Here is a 6,143-nt window from a genome sequence, read left to right as displayed (position 1 = left end):
AACTTCTACAAATATGGCTGATTTATTCCAACTTTGAAAATTACAAGGAAATTTGAAACATGACTACATCTTGTTCATTGAGTTGATTGTGACATCGGTTGCGACCTTTGACTATTTATAATCTTTGAATGTATGTTGATTGATAATGGATATTATTCAAGTGGTCTAGAATGGGCATGAAACTTATTGGCGCCATTCCAGAATGTCAAATCTTGTAATGTGCTATAAGAGCTATTATTGCAGGCATGTCTTTGAGGCACGTGGTTTCTATTTTTTGCTACTTTTGGGGAAGGTTGGAAGGCTGCAAGTAGAACGAACGGAGGAACTTATTCATGGATTTATTGGCGCACGAAAGAAAATGGATATCAGAGATTTCTTTTTGCTGATATAAAACATTATCTTAGCCGCATCACGGAAATGACTATACAGTAGAGTTTGAGCTTGCGACGCCGCGCTCTCCGTGACTGTGTTAATTTCACGAAAGTGTTTTTTCGATTAAATGTCACTTTAACGTTGGTATTTAATTTCACAATATTTGTTATCTTATCGTGCGACACATGTATTTTTAGTACAAAAGTTTAGTTGTCCCATAGCAACGTATGGGCACGAACCTAGTAATTAAATAATTAAAAGAATGATGAGCCCATATTACCTCCTCAACTATTAAAAAAATTCTTTGGGCCTCCCATCACTATACATAAACGTCCAGTATCTTGCAAATCCGAGCCTCTTTCGTCATGACAACTTGATTTTGACAATGGTTTTTGTCACATTGGCGCTACTTCTGATTGAATTAGGGCAAGTACATTGATACACGTAAGCAATCTCAAAGTTCACCTCATGTGATGCCACGTTAGATTTTTGATGATGGGGATGAGAGAGGTAAGAGAAAGAGGGTGGTTGTTTTGTAAAGCAACCATCTCATAAACTAAAATTAACAACTACGAGATAAATTATACACCATTGTACAACTAGTCGTTGTCATGCAACTCAGAAATATTCATTTATTTTATACAGGAGTTAAGGGCTATAGAATTACTATGAGGTAACTTAAAAGACAATAATAATGCATAAATTGTACTGATAGTTCATCTCGTAATTACGTAGGCACTATTTAAGACCATTTACGGGGCAATATCAACGTAGTTGTTTTTACATCTTGATCGACATTATTATACCGACGTGGCAAGAAAAATCGTTCATCATCAGAAAGAAAAGAAGAAAAAATCAAACCCGCCATTGACATTGTGGGTCCCACATGTCAGAGCGTCTGCCTGCCAACTAGGATGAAAACGGATCGGATACGGACGATATCATCGATATTACATTTGTTTTCATATTTCTGTCCGGATTCGGATTCGAATACGGATAGTGTCAACTATGTCGGATAGAATACGATTAAATATCGACATCATAAATATACGATTTAAGTATTCGAATACGGATACGGTATCAGGATGTTGGATATCCGGACTTGGATATGGACAGATCTCAACCCCTCTAAACGGATTCGGTTTCGAATACGATCGGAAAATATCCGTACCGTTTTCATCCCTACTGCCAACTGAACGCACACGTCTCTTAGTCACTGACAGACAGACCCAAGCAAAGCAATGGGTCCCAACGCCAGTGGGACGAAGGCCCCCCTTCTTCTTCCTTCCATCTCATCCGTTCACGGAGCTCGGTGGGGGCCGTGGCGGCGCAGGAGCAGGACTATGCTCCAGCCCCACCTGCACCGCTGCCCCCAGCCCCGCCTACTCTCGCCACCGCCTCCTCGCGGGGCCTCAGGAGCCCGCTCGCCGTCTTCTCCGTCCCCGGAGCTCCCGCTCCAGGCCCTCCTCGGTTAGCGGCGGCGGCGTCGACGCGCGAGGAGCAGTGGGGACACGCGGCGGGTCATGACGACGGTGGCGAGGCGGACCTCGGGGAGGCGCTCTCCAGGACGCGGGAGCTCGTGGAGTGCGCCATGTTCGCGGCCGTCGCGGGGCTCGCCTACTTCCTCAGCAATTCCCTCGCCATTGAGGTTGCTCTGCTCTGCTCCCCTTCCTTCCTCCCTTCCTCTCTGCCTGTCGTCAGTCTGTGTCAGTCTGTCTGTCTTCCTAGTTTGCGTTGTTACAATACTTAGCAAATGAATCCCCCCGCCGGCCATGCGTTCGGTACAAATGCCAACGAAGTATCGAACTGAACTGACAATCGGAAACATTGAACGAGGATTTGGGTGGGGAGGGGTTTGCTTGTTCTGTGGTTACAATGTTTCCATGCTTAGCTTTCATGATTCATCGAGCCAATGCTGCTGTGCTGGTACACTATTGGTAGCACACCATATGGAGCAGCATCAGAAGGTGATGGATGGCATCAGAGTTTCTGCCATTTTTTATGGCATTTGCAAGTTATGGGTCTTTTTGACTTGTTTAGTGCAGAATTGATTGTCACGCTATGCCTATGACACAAATTTACTCTTTTGTTTTATGCTGATGCAGAATTATTTCAGTTGCTTTTTCCCATTGCCGATAGTCATTTCCTCATTAAGATGGGGACTAGAAGCTGGCAGGAAAACTGTGGTAAGTCCAATTAAATTGTTCACTTATTTTCTTTTCTTTTGTCAAATTTATATAGCTGTTTCTTGAAATGCTTCACCAGGTGGCTACTGTCTTACTGCTATTCACATTATCTGGCCCTGTAAAAGCATCAACTTATCTGGTACGTAAAGTTCTGTCTTATGAGTAAGTAGGTTCAGTGGCGTGGTTAAAACATCTAAGACTTTTTAACTATTGTCATATTTCCATGTTAACCATCAGTGCTGTTGTTGACTTGGGTGCTTTATTGGCAAAGCCAACAATGAAATGAATAATAGCATTCCATTCAAGGAAAACATTAGACAACGCTTATTACAAAAAGACAACATTGTTCTCTGTAAAAGATCCTCTTAGATTACATGTTTCAAGCAGTAACAGTTGGGTTTATCTATCACCTAGCGGCAGTATCTCTTATACTATTCCAGTTATGATTCGTGTAGTCAATTTCTCCTAAACATATGTTACATTTTAACTACTTATATGTGAGATTTAAAGAATTAATTATTCTGCACTCAGGCTGAATTGCACTCCTTGCACTTTTTGCAGCTTATGTATGGAGTAGTTGGTCTCATCATGGGTACTGTTTGGAGGTGAGAAGTACAGAGGTTAAATATTGAAGCTTCTGCTTTCACCATTGGCTTCTTTCACCAGCAAGTGATGACATTCTTTCCTGTATCATCAGATTGGAGACCAATTGGATTGTTTCCATCCTCCTCTGCTCCATTGTAAATTCTCTGTCTTTGTTTTAATTATCTTGCTGACCCGTATAGATTGTACATGGCATTTTAAAGGTCATGACCTCTGGGTACAAACCTGTAGCCTCACTACCAAGTTTTTCAATAGAATTATTCAGGCATTCAGGCATAAATTTACAGTTCTACATATAACAATCAAATTGTCTAGCTTAAAGCATTGTTATGGTTGTAAATCTTATTAATGTTGGTGTTAGGTTCTTGTCATATCCTTGCAAGGCCTTTTAAAACGAGGAGTAGGTCCTTAAATTTGTCCCTGGATGTGATCAAGGTCCTTAAACTTGTTAACTCTTGCACACGAGGTTTATTGCTCATTACCATGAACATGCTTACACTGCATCGCTCAAGAACTGCCAAATCACCACAAATGTATGAATGTAAATGCTAATTGTGGACATACATTAGGAGCTATCACTCAACAACTTTAGGGGACCCAAGTGTGCAGTTTAAGATTTAGGAATTTGAATGATACTTTGGGACAAGTTTAAGGACCACGCATATTTTACTATTTAAAACAGAACCAAGGGCCTACACGTTGCCAGCTTTCTTTGTTCTTAACTTCATTTCTCATATGAGAATATGAACAGTGAAACTTCACAATTGTATAAGAGCCGTGGTGACCTGTTGGGAACTGATAAAAGATGTCGGCAGAAAAGTTCATGAGTCAGTAAAGGAGAAGGGTCAAAATTTCAAAACTGCAGAGCATTAAGTAGAAATAAACTGCTACTTTTTAGAGCGTAAGAAATAAACTGATACTACCAGTCAGTTTCCCTTACCAGTTTCATAAGATCAAAGTCTGAATTTCTTAGGAAATTTTGTCAAGTGATCTCTGAAGTTGCATCGATCTCTGTTGTTGTACAGTATGGAACAAACTGAGTCTAATACTGCAGTCTGTCTTGTAGGTCCGTGCCCTGGGAGCTTGTGGTTATGTGCTAGTGTCGTCGTTTCTGATAAGAGAAAATATTCTTGCACTGGTACCTGTACTCCCTTATTCAACATTAAGAGTAGATGGGAGTAAAAATGAATTGGTTTATTCAGTAACTTGTATTCAATTTCAGATAACGGTTAACATTCATGCTTCCTTGACATATATCCTGACGGCAGCTGGTGTGAACACGATTCCTTCCATGGATGCAATATATGTACTCTTTGGGACACTGGTAATTCCTGACCTGATAAGCAGGGCTTGCTAAACGTGCTGCTTGGAATTCTAAATCTTTCTTTTTCTATTGCAGCTTCTATTTAATTGTGCGTTCTTCGTCTTCCTCCTGCATATAATGTATACGGTGTTCCTGACAAAGCTTGGGATAAAGTCGTCACTGAGACCACCAAGATGGCTGGACAAAGTGATATGGATTTAGGAGTAGGACATCGTACAACAACAACAACAACAACAACAACAACAACAACAACAAAGCCTTTAAGTCCCAAACAAGTTGGGGTAGGCTAGAGTTGAAACCCAACAGAAGCAATCAAGGTTCAGGCACATGAATAGCTGTCTTCCAAGCACTCCTATCTAAGGCTAAGTCTTTGGGTATATTCCATCCTTTCAAGTCTCCTTTTATTGCCTCTACCCAAGTCAACTTCGGTCTTCCTCTGCCTCTCTTCACGTTACTATCCTGACTTAGGATTCCACTACGCACCGGTGCATCTGGAGGTCTCCGTTGCACATGTCCAAACCATCTCAACCGGTGTTGGACAAGCTTTTCTTCAATTGGCGCTACCCCTAATCTCTCACGTATATCATCGTTCCGAACTCGATCCCTTCTTGTATGACCGCAAATCCAACGCAACATACGCATTTCCGCGACACTTAGCTGTTGAATATGTCGTCTTTTCGTAGGCCAACATTCTGCACCATACAACATAGCAGGTCTAATCGCCGTCCTATAAAACTTGCCTTTTAGCTTCTGTGGTACCCTTTTGTCACATAGGACACCAGACGCTTGCCGCCACTTCATCCACCCTGCTTTGATTCTATGGCTAACATCTTCATCAATATCCCCGTCCCTCTGTAGCATTGATCCTAAATATCGAAAGGTATCCTTCCTAGGCACTACTTGACCTTCCAAACTAACATCTTCCTCCTCCCGAGTAGTAGTGCCGAAGTCACATCTCATATACTCAGTTTTAGTTCTACTAAGTCTAAAACCTTTGGACTCCAAAGTCTCCCGCCATAACTCCAGTTTCTGATTCACTCCTGTCCGGCTTTCATCAACTAGCACTACATCGTCCGCGAAAAGCATACACCAAGGAATGTCCCCTTGTATGTCCCTTGTGACCTCATCCATCACTAAAGCAAACAAATAAGGACTCAAAGCTGACCCTTGATGTAGTCCTATCCTAATCGGGAAGTCATCCTAATCGGGAAGACATCGTAGTGACTGTTTTTACTAATTTGTGGATGGAAGCTTGCATTCCCACTGAACCGATTGACAGAAGACAGAACCTGGAAAATGAGCTCCGTTGTTTTAACCTTTCTGGGTACATGATTCTTGTCGCCCCAACATATACTGGATCTGTAACCATAGAGTGCATGCATTGCTCTACCAAATTCAGTTGTCAAGAGCGGTGGTACAAATGCAACAAGCAAAATGTGGGATTATTTTCTGTGTTACTCGTGGTTCATTGAGGATGTTCTCGTTAAGGCAAATGCGAGAGGAAATTCTGCAGTGTCAAGATCTACTGGTAAAGGCGTTCGTGTGCCGGTAAAAATAAATTCGCTGGCCCATGTGCTACAGTACTTCTCAGAGTAGTTAGGTATACACGAACATGATAAATTCATGTTTGGTAAAGTTTCGCTCTGTAAATTCTTAGC

General features: G+C 41.9%; 1 pseudogene; it reads left to right on the top strand.

The window, feature by feature from the left end:
- The first annotated feature begins 1,715 nt into the window (after positions 1-1,715).
- LOC136523802 (uncharacterized) lies at positions 1,716-6,143 on the top strand (annotated as a pseudogene).

The sequence above is a fragment of the Miscanthus floridulus genome, chromosome 18, assembly GCF_019320115.1.
Source record: "Miscanthus floridulus cultivar M001 chromosome 18, ASM1932011v1, whole genome shotgun sequence".
In the NCBI taxonomy this organism is placed as follows: domain Eukaryota; kingdom Viridiplantae; phylum Streptophyta; class Magnoliopsida; order Poales; family Poaceae; genus Miscanthus; species Miscanthus floridulus.
The sequence above is the reverse complement of the archived record's forward strand: the minus strand, read 5'-3'. Positions and strand labels throughout refer to the sequence as shown.